General features: G+C 41.9%; 1 long non-coding RNA gene across 1 annotated transcript in view; it reads right to left on the bottom strand.

Moving 5' to 3' along the window:
* LOC134928253 (uncharacterized) overlaps positions 1-14,222 on the bottom strand; it is an 85,544-nt gene that overhangs the window by 53,083 nt on the left and 18,239 nt on the right. The window contains exon 2 of the long non-coding RNA XR_010177871.1: positions 13,953-14,072. This is a non-coding gene — a long non-coding RNA (uncharacterized LOC134928253). The remainder of the gene's footprint in view (positions 1-13,952; positions 14,073-14,222) is intronic.

The following is a 14,222-nucleotide window of genomic DNA, read 5'->3' as shown; positions in this document are numbered from 1 at the left end:
ATTCATTGGGAGACGTGTGATGCAGGGAGTCAGGACAACTGCTAGAAGTATCAGCTTTTCCTGCTGTCAATGATGGCAAAAGATGAAGCAAAATGACAGCAAGCAATACCGGTATTGCAACATGAGCTCAATATTTAGTGCATGAGACTTTTGATAATTTGAGATATTTAAAAAAACAAAACAAAACAAAACTTCTCTATTGATTTAATATCTATGGCTTAATGGTTAGCATTAATGCGTCACAGCACTGAGGTCTTGGATTCGATTCCCACCATGGGCCAAACTGTGTGGAGTTTTTATATTCTCTCCATGCTTGCGTGGGTTTTCCCATAATAGTTTCCCATAACAGTGTCTGAAAGCTTCACATATGAAATTATTTTGTTACAGTAGTACTTTGGCTGTGGGGTATCCTGGCAGAGGCGTTTAAACAGAGTAGGGGACCCATGTGCACCTCCTGGCGGGCCCCCTCCTCTGCACGGCGCAGTAGTCTCCGGCATTTGCCGGAGTCTACTGCACATGCGCAGGTCTCTGGAAACATGGCGTCTGCCATGTTGCGGAGACCAATTTGTGTGGGCCCCTCCTGGACCCAGGGGCCCATGTGCACTGCACACATTGCACACATTATAAAAACGACAATGTATCCTTGCTTGTTTACTGGTTGTTGTTTTTTAATTGATTTTAATATATACATTTGTCTCAATAATAGCCTAAAATCTACCTAAATAATTCAAAAAAAAAAAAAAAAAAAGTTTCAGAGCGTTGTAAAGTGTCTGTTCTGACGCTAAACGTTAGCATGCTAATGTCTTTAAGGCTGGTTGTGAACAGTGACGTGTGGTGGGGTGAGGAAGGTGAGGCTGAGCCTTTCCTGTCATACTAACGTTTGGACAAGAGTTGTGACTATATAAAGTATATGAAAAATACAAAGAATGTTAGAAATATCTTTTTTATATTATTCTAATAATTTTTATAGTCAAAACTCAGGAGCAAAAAGTCTATGTGTCATCTGCTTATCTTTTCTGCACATCTCTGATCAAAACTCACCAAATTTCCAGGAGTTTAGACTGCTGCACCTTTGCATAATGCCCACATGAACCCTTTGGCACATGTATTGTGTGTAAATTTGGCTCCACTACTAGCCAGTGCCTCCTAAGCCATTTACCTCACCGCATGTCCCTGGTTGTGTCCCTATTTTATATAGGTTGTAAGTAATAGGACCTGTTCTCAAGTAACCATATAGTAGCACATGATTGTCCTATTTCAGCACAAAAAGAATGCTCATAAAATGAGTCTTTCTACTATGCTAGAACCATTGGCTCCTTGCCTACAATGTTAACTCTGCAGGCCATTTGGGATAAAGCCCATGGGGGTCATTCAGAGTTGATTGCTAGCTGAAAATGTTCGCTGCGCAGCAATGAAGCAAAAAAACGGCACTTCTGCACATGTGTATGTGGCGCAATGCGCACGCACAACGTACTTTCACAACAGCCGATGTAGTTTCATACAAGGTCTAGCGAAACTTTTCAGTCGCACTGCTGGCCGCACAGTGATTGACATGAGGTGGGCGTTTCTGGGTGTCAACTGACCGTTTTCAGGGAGTGTTCGAAAAAACGCAGGCGTGCCAGGAAAAACACAGGCGTGGCTGGCCGAACGCAGTGCATGTTTGTGACGTCAAATCCAGAACTGAATGGTCTGAAGTGATCGCAAGCGCTGAGTAGGTCTGAAGCTACTCTGAAACTGCACAAAATTATTTTGCAGCCGCTGTGCGACCCTTTCATTCGCTGCTTCCTCTGGGCCACCAAAGGAAACATATGAAAGGAAAATATGAAAATAAAAAACATACATAACTATTTACTATTTATGACAGCTACAAAATTTGTCTGTCCTCCAACTCATCAAAATTATGGGGGTAATTCAGACTTGATTGCTGGGCAGCGATCTTTGCAGCTGTGCGATCGGATAGTCGCCGCCTACAGGGGGAGTGTATTTTCGCTTTGCAACTGTGTGATCGCATGTGTAGCAGAGCTGTACAAACAGATCTTGTGCAGTCTCTGCGCAGCCCAGGACTTACTCAGCCGCTGCAATCACATCAGCCTGTTCAGGACCGGATTTGACGTCAGACACCCTCCCTTCAAACGCTTGAACACGCCTGCGTTTTTCCTAACACTCCCTGAAAACGGTCAGTTGCCACCCATAAACGCCCTCTTCCTGTCAATCTCCTTGTGATCGCCCATACAAATGGTTCCTTCGCACAAACCCATCGCTGACCCTCGATCCCTGTTGTTGTTGTCCGACGCGCGTGCGCATTGCGGTGCATACGCATGCGCAGTACAGACCTGATCGCCCGCTGTACGAAAACGCACAGCAGCGATCAGGTCTAAATTACCCCCCATGTTTGTCATTCTACTTAAATGGACCAATTTTAATTAAACAGTACTAGAGGTTGCATTTTATGGGCCTCATTCTCAGTCGCATGCAGTGTCTGTGCCTCACACTGTTTGCCTATGCTTTAATTCTGTGCATGTGTCCCAGTGGCACAGCGCATGTGTCCCGATTGTAAGCGCTCAGAGACACAGAACAGAATTAGACGCACGGTCTGTGGAATTCAGTGGGCATTCCTGGGAGGTAACGGGGCGGCTAAGCAGATGCAAGCGTATCGTGAGCATGTCACTGTAAGCGGCGGCATCCAAAGACACACAACCGCTCACATAGGAGTCCAACTCAAACAGAGAAACTGCAGCTGCCATAAGGCTGGTCCTAGTGTTGGTGGTGCACTGATGGTAAATCTAAAGATGCAGCCATTATGGATTTATTCTGGACTTGCTTATATTCCGATTATTCTCCATCATGCACTTGCCTGGATTTTTTGTTTTGTCAGTCTTCAAGTCTCCATGGTTCTCTTTTCTTTTTTATACAGTTGTGTTCACATACATATATCTGTCCTAAAATCACAACAAATAGCTGTCCTTGGCACGTTAAAAAACATGTGATAAAGCCATGCAATAGCAAGCTTAGATGTAAAACGGTTCACACTATACTGTACTCAGCTCAATCACTGGGTTGCCAGTGCACTGCTTATGAAAACTACAGTGCAGTACAGGATAGCAGTGCATGGATGCTGCGAGCACTCAAATCTGATAGCTAAACAGTTGCATGCCTCCCAACTGTCCCGAATACAGCAGGACAGGCACGCTATTTGGACACTGTCCCTTACGCGGGTCGCAGTGTCCTACGGGCAGGGGCAGATTTGGAGAGCCAGTCATCACCGCTGGTCTGCTCTGCAAAGCAGCCTGTGATCACTGAATGTGCACGGCATCTATCAGTACAGGGAGGGTTAGCTGGGGGCTGCCCAGCTGCTTAGGGAGTGCTGGGCATGCCCCCAAAATTACGAAAACGGGGGTCATGGCACTAGACCACACCCCTCCACCAAAGGCCATGCCCTCTCCATCATCCAGGTTCCCGAATCAGAGGCATTAAAAGTTGGGAGGTATGCAGTCGCTTGGATGTGGCGGTAATGTGAACATTCAGTACAACACTGAAATACAGTAATACACATGGCACTTTTCATTTGCGACAAATAGACTGGCACAGAGACTGCAATGTTTAGTACACGTGGGGTCACTTCACTGAATGAATGACACAGGAGGGGGAATTAAATTCTGAATGAGCAGTGCAAACTGCCATTAAACACTGGCAATGGCACCGCATGTTACACCATTTCCCTGCCCTGCTGAAAACGCACAAGAGTGCTTACTAGGCTATGGGGTAGCGAAAAGTCTTGTGCGAGATTGGGCTGCCATCAAGTGCGTCTGCTGCCAAATGAATTCCCACCTAGTTATCAAATTCTTTATTATTGGGAATATCTATATGATATGTGTTTATTTATCCTTTTTATGTGAGATGTATATTGTTGTTGTTTTTTCCAAAAATGGTTCTTTATTGAAGCATAAACATACAATATGTTATACAATGATTTCTAAACATTGCAAGTATCAATTGAACAAGTAACTGATCAAATTTGGCTATCAGATATCTCAAACTGAGTAATACATTTGGTTACTTTTATATTTGGTATGCATACAATTAAAATTAAGACAAAAGATTTATTTATTTCTCGAACCCATGCCCCATGACCACCTACACTGGATCATTGTCAGCAATCGGAGGATCAGAAGAACATACACATGTCCCGTACCATAGGGTATTTTTGAAACCGTTCCTAAGTTGAATTTTGATTGTTCGAGATAAGGTGTCAATATAGCTCTCCCATGTGTTAAAAAAAAGTTTTCCGTAAATGTTTCTTTATTTTGGGAGGCTTCCAACCAGTCCATTCTGAATATATAAAATTATTTTTCCAAAAAAAGACAGAATGGCGGTATGGAGGGTTGAATCCATAATTGCAGAATACATTTCTTAGCAACTGTAGAGATTATTATTAATAATTTTCTAACTTCTTGTGTTACTCTTATACCATTCAGTATAATACCGAATACGGCCCATTCTGGTGCTAGGGATAGGTAGCTAAGTAAATGCTTAGTCGCATAATGCCATATCACAAAACAGCGTATCACAAGACATGCCCAAATACAATGTAATAAATCCGCTCTTGGGAACCCACATCTGGGACAAGCGTGAGTCGTTGCTAATCCGGTTAAGAATCTTCGAGTTGGGGTGAGATATGTTTTATGAAAGATATTTAGAAAAAGTTCCAAATATGCTGCTGCAAGGACCAATTTAATAGATTGAGCCAAAGTTTTCAACAAAACTTTGTTGGTTAATGTTGGAAATTGTTACCGCCACTGAGCCAGATCTGTGGTAAGTATATCATATTGAAGTGTAGTGCGTAAAAATGAATAATGTAGAGATATGGGTTTATACGGGGAGTTTATCTCCTTTAGGATTCCATCTAAGGAGTTGTACCAGTGTGCTGGCTTTACATTTTTAATTAGCGTTGCAACATAATATTGAACTTTTAGAAATAATACTGGGTAAGATTTTAAGATCGGGAATGTATCAACTGCTTTTAAATATAGCATTGTTTTTTTAATGGAGGGGTCAGTAAATTGGTGCACACGCGTAAGGCCTGAGTGTGCCCATATAGTAAAATGGATGCCTTGCTTCTACATTCTGAAAGCCAGGATTAAAAAAGCGATACATATGGATTTAAAAGATGTTTGTGCCTAAGAATGTGCCACAATATTCTTGTTGATATCAACAGGGTTATTTTGAACCGTTAGGGGTATTTCACTCTCATGTAAACGTACAAATGCAGTCAAACTAGTCCCCTCTAAAAAATCAGATTCTACTGATACATTAGTATAAATGTTTGTATTGTGCAACCAATCCCTTAAATACCGCAAATGTGCCGCATGACTGTATGTTGTGATATTGGGTAAGTTGATACCCCCATTGGCCTTAGTTTGTTGGTGTTTTACTCGACTTAGTCTTGCTTTTTTACCATTCCAAATAAATGTTCTAATCATACCTTCAATGTCTAGAGTGTCTTTTTTCGTTAAAAGAATGGGTAGAGATTGGAGAGGATACAGCAGCCTTGGAAATAAAATAATTTTAACCAGGTTAGTGCATCCCAAATAAGATAAAGTAAGTTTGCACCATCTCATAGTGTCCTCTCTTATACTCTGTAAAATTGTTTTCAAATTATAATTATATAGATTTGTGATGTTTTTAGGGATTTTTAGCCCTAAATAAACTATAAATTTAGTTGCCCACGTAATATGGATGTTATTAGCCCACGCTAATCCCTGTCGCAGGTATAAAGCTGTGGACTTTTCTAAATTTACTTGAAAGCCCGAAATTGAACCAAATTCTGTGAGCCGATCCATCAGAGGTGAAAGAACCTCCCTCGGGTTCGAGACATATAAGAGAACATCATCAGCGAAAACTGATGATTTTAACTGTCTGTTGACCAATTTTGATCTCTTGAAAAGAAGACTAATTTTGCAACACTCTGATCATTGGGTCTAAGGTTGAACAAAATGGGTGATAGGGGACAACCCTGTCTTCTTCCCTACATATAACTAATGGATCTCCCAACTGGCCATTTATTAATAGGAAAGTCATTGGTTGTGTTTAAAAAAAAAACTTTATTATGTTAATGAATAAAGGTCCGAATCCTCTCCTGACCAATATTTCATGAAAGTAGGTCCATGATACCATGTCGAATGCTTTGGTCACGTCAAGGTTTAAAAGATGGCTCAGTTTGGTTTTAGTGTGGCAGCTAAATCCGCAATCGCAGTATGGATACTCTTTACTGAGTGTCTTCCCCGTACAAAACCAAGTTGATGCTCAGTTAATATGGAAGAAAGAAAAGACTGCAGGTGATCAGCCATTATTTTGGCTATTAACTTGTAGTCCACATTAAGCAGGATTATGTACATTGATTTTTAATGTTCTTGAAATAAAATTAAGCAGTTTTTATTGTGCTCCTAAATGTGAATCCTAATTATTTTAATGAGATAGAACATTTCCTTTGCTAGGAGCTGCACCTTACTGCCTGCAATAATCATATTTTATATATTTTATAAATTTTTACTAGCAAAATTCAGTTTTCAACTCAGCTGGTGGGTACACCCATAGATGGAGAACAGAACCTGTGGTGAGTGAAGCTCGCCACCGAGCCCGCAGCGTGGCGAACGCAGCAAGCTCACAAGGGGCTTTGCTGCACTCGCACCCCCCTGCCAGCATACTGGTGCATGGGATGCCGATGTCGGTATCCTGCCATTCGACATCCTATGAGGCGGTATCACATACCGATCCCCAGAGTAAGACAGGCCTGGCTTGTTTTGGCTGGCTGTCACAACTTCACAGTTGCAGTTCAGAGGTTTAGCGCTATCCTTGTCTCCTACAGGCAAGAACCTGGCTTCCTAGCCACCATTGGCTTCCAAGCCCACACTGGTCTCCGACTGCAGTCCCACCTGAACTTTCTGACTGCTAGAACCCCAACAGGGTTGTGTCTCCACAGGGCAGCCTCTATGTGTGTTCACACACCCCTTTTCTTCTCTGTGTGGGCAGATTTCTTCAGCCATGCACAGTTTCACTTGTTTTTCAGCACAATCCCTGCTGATATGGCCACAGTATTTATTTAATTCATTGTGATGAGTGCATATATATTTATTTCATTAATTTATTTCATACATTGATTATTTTTTGCTGTTGTCACCCAATTTGTAGTTTGTTATTGTTGGTTAGGAGAAGAAAAAAATAAGTAATATTAGATATACAGTAAATGTATAAATCATTTTAAAGGGAGAGAGTGGGTACATAGAGTAATATAATCTGGTGCTGTACATGTTCTGTATATACTGTTTTATATACAGATGGGTCCATGAGATAGGTCCATGGTTATCTTGGCTAGTTTGCTGCGCCTAGGCACAACATGATTTATTAGCATAAACCCTTCATCTATTGTTCTCAGCTGCAATACAATACAGAGAACAATACAGCAGGGGAGTAAATCATTACAGCAGGGGATTAAGTCCGACTGCCCAGTCTCAGTTAATCCTATTAAAGGTCAAGATAAACATGGACCCATCTGTATGTAACAACCACATTTCACATTTGCACTGAGTGGGGTAACAGTTTCTAAATTGTGTGTTTTGCTTAGTTTTGTATAATAAATAATGATATTCTTATAGTTGTAGAAAATGTGTTATGTGATTATCAGTAAGAATATTGCATTATATTTTATATAATTCTTTTCATTTTAAATCTAATCAAATGGTAGGAAAGGAACAATGCAAATTTAGTGTAAAGTAAAACAGCATAAAATGACAGCTTCCACAGCGATTGTCTGCCTTATATGACTTTATTATGGAAAAGAGAAATGTCATGAGGCAAACAGAAAGGAATGATTCCGTTCCTCAGTGCACGGTTGGCTCAGGCAGTGTCTCGGTGTGTGTAAGGATCTCCTGGGTCTTCACCAGGAACTGTCACAAGGTAGTTTTGGCTTTAGGGCTGGGAGCCCACAGGTTGCGGCCCTCTAACTGCCCTCTCACATGACTGGCTGGGAGCCTAGGTGGTAGCATGGCGTTGTACAGAATCGGACTACTAGAGAATGGTCAGGCAAATCAAAAGGTCAGAGTCTCAAGCACATAATCATAAACAGATAACAAGGTCACAGGCTCAGATTCAGAAACGGTTAGCAAGCAGTGTCTGGTACACAGAGTAGCTAGGCAGGAATTCAGAATATTTGGAGCTAAATTGGAGCAAGGTGTGCCCTTGTTAAGTAATCTGTGGTTCTTTTTAGTTGCTCCTTAAAATGCGTCCATAAACTTAAGCACAATTTCTTTTAAGTAAATGCGTATGCAACATTATGTTCTTTTTCCACTTCATCTTTATTGAATTGGAACACAGAACTTGCCAAGATGTCCAAGCAGATGTTTAAAGTTGAATTGGATAGATAGTAGACAATGGGCTGGATGTAATGACACCCGAGGTCGCCGGAGTGGAAGATGCCGGACGATCTTTGACTTTTTTTTAAAGGGGCAATCACTTACAAGGCAAAACCATGCCTTGTAAGTGACTGCCCCTTAAAAAAAACGTCAGAGATCAGCCGGCATCTCTTACCTCCAGCGATCTCGGGCGTCATTACATCTGGCCGCATGTGTTTATATCAGGGGTTCTCAACTCCGGTCCTCAAGTACCACCAACAGGTCATGTTTGGTGGATTTTTTTTAATCATGCACAGGTGCACAGAAACCCAAAAATCATGACTGGTTGGGAAAATTGAGGTTGATGGTTGAGGTTGGGAACCAATTGAGGGCTGAGGTTGAGTACCGATGGTCTATATTGTACCTAATGAAAATGACTCTCTTTCTTGCCACTTCCTGAACATGCCTCTATCCAATGCTTTTCCTAATTACAAGTTGTACTTACAGCTTCTGTGCTGGAGACAGACTGGCACACATGGTGGGATGTAACTTCTCTGTAATCATGCTTACGTAAATCTGGTGTAACAGTTAGAAGGATTTCTAGTTGATGCTAAATGGCCCTAAAATGGTACAGCAGAAGCTCTCACGAATGCGTTCAGCTCTCGGTCGGTGCGAACACCTCTGCCTGATTGACAAGCAAAGGGGTTCATGGGGCGGGTGGGGGGCAGCGACGGACCATTGCAGGGGCAGAGTGTCGAAAACATGGGCACCCCAATGTCTGTGAATTTTTTTGTATACACACATACACAGACACATAATAAATTATATACATAGGGGATCCACAAACACTTTCGTCTAACCCCTTGATGAAGTCTCACAGACGAAACGCGTTGGTTATACATCTTTGACCTCCTGCACTCAGATAAGCAACCTTTTGATTATCTTAAAAAAACTTCCTTTTTGAGCTCAGAATTTTTTTATTTAGATAATGTTTTTATATTTTATCTAATTTTTCACTGATCTTAGTCAAAAAAGTATTTTTTATACAAGTCGCTTTAAAAAAAATACTTGTATGCCGTATCCTGTTTATAATAAATTGTCTATGTAAAATTTTCATATTCGCTATACGGTCCCTTTTTAAGAAATACATAATTTTTGTATTATTGTTTACTGCATTATATTCTAGTTCTGGCACCATTGGTCGCTGATACCCCTATTCTTTATATATATATATATATATATATATATATATATATACACTGTATATGTGTGTGTGTGTGTGTATATATATATATATATATATATATATATATTAAACGTGTATGGCGTCACTCAGGTAAATAAATACATAAGACAGCCTGTTTTAACAACGTTTCTCAGCATCCGCTTTTTCGTCAGGGCATATACAAAATTACGTAAACTTACCCATTTATGTGCTCACCATTCACCATGCTGTCTTGCAGGGCTCTCTTCCGGTATGCTGTGCATGGATTGATGACGTCACCAGTGGAACCCATCACCAATGAAACATATATACAACCATATATACAAGAATCGCATAGTATATAACAGGTGTAGTATGTTATGCCGGAGGTCGGGCTCCCGGCGGCCAGCATCGGCGGCAGAATCCCGACCACCGGCATACCGACAGCTGGGCGAGCGCGAATGAGCCCCTTGCAGGCTCATTGCGGGCACCGTGCACGCTATTTATTCTCTCTCCAGGGGGGTCGTGGACCCCCAAGAGGGAGAAAAGCTGTCGGTATGCCAGCGGTCATGATTCCAGCGATGGTATGCTGGTCGTCGGGAGCCCGGCCGCCGGCAAACTGAAGACCACCCTACATAACAGTGTTTAAATAGACATCTTGCATAGAGGCACTCACTATTGCTCATATAAAACAATCCTAATAATAAAAATATGCATAAACAACATTAGTATAACCACAGAGCAAGACGTATCAGTAGAAACCTGACCAAAATAGAATAGAATGGTCACATACCTTAAAATGAGTGATAGAAGATGTAAAATACAAGCATAAACTCATATAGACAGCCAGTGGGTTAATCAGATAAAGCTGTTTAACCCACTATTCTCATTCAAGCCTTTAGAGCTAAGAGTATCTAATAAAAAGATCCATTTTGCTTCACGCTGCAAAAGCAGCTTGGATCGGTTAACTCCCCAAGACAACGGAGGAATGTGGTCAATAATTTATGCTTTAATGATGTTGGTGAATGGCCAGCCAGGGCAAAATGCTGAGCCACTGGCTCACTCTTGCTAGACAAAACAGCTTCTCTGAGAGCTTATCTATGTTAACCCATTCTGACCCTGAATTCACACTCGGTCTTACCGATATAATATTTACCACAGGGACAGATAAGAGCGTAGACAACAAATTTTGATGAACAGGTTAAATAATGATGGATCCTTCAAACAGCGCTTCAATTAAATCCTTCACCCGCTTGGTGGACACTGCGGTTGATAACCGCAATCTAGGATGGTGGACACTGCAATCTTTCTACAGACTGGTGGACACTGCAATATTTCTAAGTATCAAGCTTTAAAATCGTTAGGGTCCAGACAGGACATTGTTATTTGAGCCGCAGATAAGGGCAGCTTGATTGTGGTTCAGGACCTTGCTGATTACAAATGTGAAATTGCCCATCAATTATCTGATTGTGACACTTATTGTCTGCTGCCTTGTGACCCTACTGCTAAGTTTAAAAAACAATTAGACACATTTCTGCTTCAATCTGTGGATAGTGGTGTTATTTCTAATGATGTAGCCTGTTTGCTTATGACAGAGTTTCCTATCAAACCCATTTTGTATACTATACCGAAGGTGCACAAGGATCAGTTGCATCCCCCGGGCAGACCTATAATCTCTGCCCGGGGTTCCATTTACCAACCGGTCTTTGTGTATTTAGACACGTACCACCAGCCATGTATACAAAATGCACAGTATGTGTTGAAGGAAACTACATAATTGCTACAAGACTGAAAAGATTCCTTCTGTTGTTTTGTTCTCTAGCATTGATGTTAGTTCCCTCTATACATGTATTCCACATGTTGAGGGAATAGCAGCAACAAGACTCCTTATTACCAATAACAAATGGCGTAAGGGGCCTGATGTTAATTTTTTGTGTGTGATTTACTAGAAATGGTGAAATGGAAAAATTATTTTTATTATGATGGCAAACATTATCCTCAGATGGGGGTGTTTGCTATGGGGTCCTCTGTGGCCCCAACTTACGCCAACGCCTATATGATAACAGTTGAAAAAAACATATTTTTTGCTAATCCTAATCGCTAACATTTGCAAGGGAAGAAGACAGGAAGATCACTGTAGATGATGAGCTGCGGGTGGTAAACTGTGACTTGAAAAACTGAAGACTGTGAACTGTGACTTGAAAGATGAGGTTGAAGAACACTGAAGTTAATGAACTGAAGACTGTGAGCTGCGGCTTGAAAGACAAGGTAGAAGAACACTGAAGATAATTAACCGTGGGTTGTGAACTGTGGCTTGAAAAATTAGGTTGAAGAACACTGAAGATAATGAACTGTGGGTTGTGAACTGCTGTGGCTTGAAAGATGAGGTTGAAGAACACTTAAGATAATGAACTGTGGCTGTGTCTTGAAAGTCGAGGTTGAAGAACACTGAAGATAATGAACTGAAGACTGTGACCTGTGGCTTGAATAATGAGGCTAAAGAGCATGGTAACTGTCTATGACCAAATCTTGAGGTATCAAGATTACTGAGAGCGCCTCCCCAGATGGTAGCAGGTTAGGGACAGTGGGACTACTGCAACTAGAAAGACAGAGGCAGAGCAATGCTGGAGAGTAACCAAGGTACTGAAGTAACCTGGGAGCACAGAGCTGGAGATCCGCCACCTAAGTAGTAGCTTGAAGCAGTGGCTCCCATATCCTCAACCAGCTCCCTTTTAAGAGGAGAGATCTCCCTGGATTGGCTGAACAGAATGAGCCTGTGCAATTGGTTCAGAGATTTGGTTTCCAACATAGCAGCCCCTGTGCAGCAGACACACCTTCAATGTTACAGCACCAGGACTCCCTCTGGCCTCTCCGGAAGCTACTCCCTGTGCCGGCGAGTCCACCGCAGCAGCACCTCTCCGCCGCAGACGGACCCACCACAGCAGCCCAGCTCCGCCGCTGCCCGCCAGCCACCTGAGTGGCAGTCCCTGTGGCGCTGAGTCCCTTGTAAGACTCCGGGACGTGACACTCTTAGCCCTAAAGGTTTGAATGAGAATAGTGGGTTAAATAGCTTTATCTGATATGTGGCTGGATTGGCTGTCCATATGAGTTTATGCTTGTATTTACATCTTCTATCACTCGTTTTAAGGTATGTGACCTTTCTATTCTATTTTGATAGGTTTCTGCTGATGCGTCTTGCTCTTACTCTGTAGTTTTCTAATGTTGTATATGTATATTTTTATTATTAGGATTGTTTTATATGTGCAATAGTGAGTGCCTGTATGCAAGATGTCTGTTGAAACAGTGTTATATACTATGCGATTCTTGTATATATGGTTGTATATATGTTTCTTTGGTGCTGGGTTGCACTAGTGACATCATCAATCCGCGCATGGCATATCGGAAGAGATGCCGGCGGCGCGAGTCAGCGTGGTGAATGGTGAGCACATAAATGGTGAGTTTATGTCATTTTGTATATGCCCTGATGGAAAACGGATGCTTTGAAACGTTGGCAAAACAGGCTGTGTTATGTCTTTATTTACCTGAATGCCACCATACAGGTTTACTCTACATTGGGGAGCTGCAGAGGCCTCTACAACGGAAGCCCACGGGAAAGGTATCCATATTGTGTGCGGAGAGTGACAAGCTCAATGATATATATAAATATAAATATATATACACACACACAAAAATAAAGTGGTGAAAATGGCACCAAACTGCGTGATCAAGATCAGAGCTAAAAGAACCAATGTCTATTCAAAGGAAAATTAAAATAAAACAGTCTCATCCTCTTGTTCATTTAGGAAATGCACTTCCCAATGTCCTGGTGGCAGCTCAGATGTAGTATCCTCTAGTTCACACAAGTAAATTTTTCTGAAAACTAAAGACCAAGAGCGCCTCCTAGTGCAAAATTGTTTCAGAATTTAATACATCCACAGCAATTCAAAATAATACACACATACCAGAATTACAGACAGCCATATGCCTAATGTGCGTTTCTTAACAGGCCCCATGAAGTCATTTTCCCCAGTGCAGAGGCTAGGTCCAACCTTAAGAACCCCTCCATAGCCAATGGAGTTTTTAGTAATACTGTATATGTATATATATATATATATATATATATATATATATATAGTGCGGTGTGACCCGGCACTCCTCACGCTCCCCAGCGTCTCGGCAACCTGCTCCCGTGCCCTCACCTCGTAGGACCTGGATCCAATAAGCAGCAGTAGAAATAAGGGCGGCACTGAGAATCTTTGCAATAATGGTGAATAAACCGTGTCTTTTATTTCATCAACGTTTCGGCGACGCAGCCCCTTCGTCAGGATAACCACACTGTGTACAATATTGTGCTTAAATACCTTAGAAAGAGAGGAGGTCCGCACCGCCGCCTCCAGCCATGCTGCCTGGGTCCCGGTCCTGACGTCACTCCGCCCACAGGAAATGGCGCGGCTCCGGTCCGTCCGGCTGGCGCACTGGGGCTAGGGAAACAGTAACCATAGCAACTGATTATACAAAGTACCAGCAGCGCTGACCAAAGTAAAGTGCATAGTGCGGCGTGCCTAATACAGAACTGATAAATATTAATCAAACCAGTATGTTAGTGTAAACATATCACTTAGTGTCTCAAA

Source organism: Pseudophryne corroboree, chromosome 5 (assembly GCF_028390025.1).
Source record: "Pseudophryne corroboree isolate aPseCor3 chromosome 5, aPseCor3.hap2, whole genome shotgun sequence".
Classification (NCBI taxonomy): domain Eukaryota; kingdom Metazoa; phylum Chordata; class Amphibia; order Anura; family Myobatrachidae; genus Pseudophryne; species Pseudophryne corroboree.
This window is presented reverse-complemented; position numbering and strand designations above follow the sequence as displayed.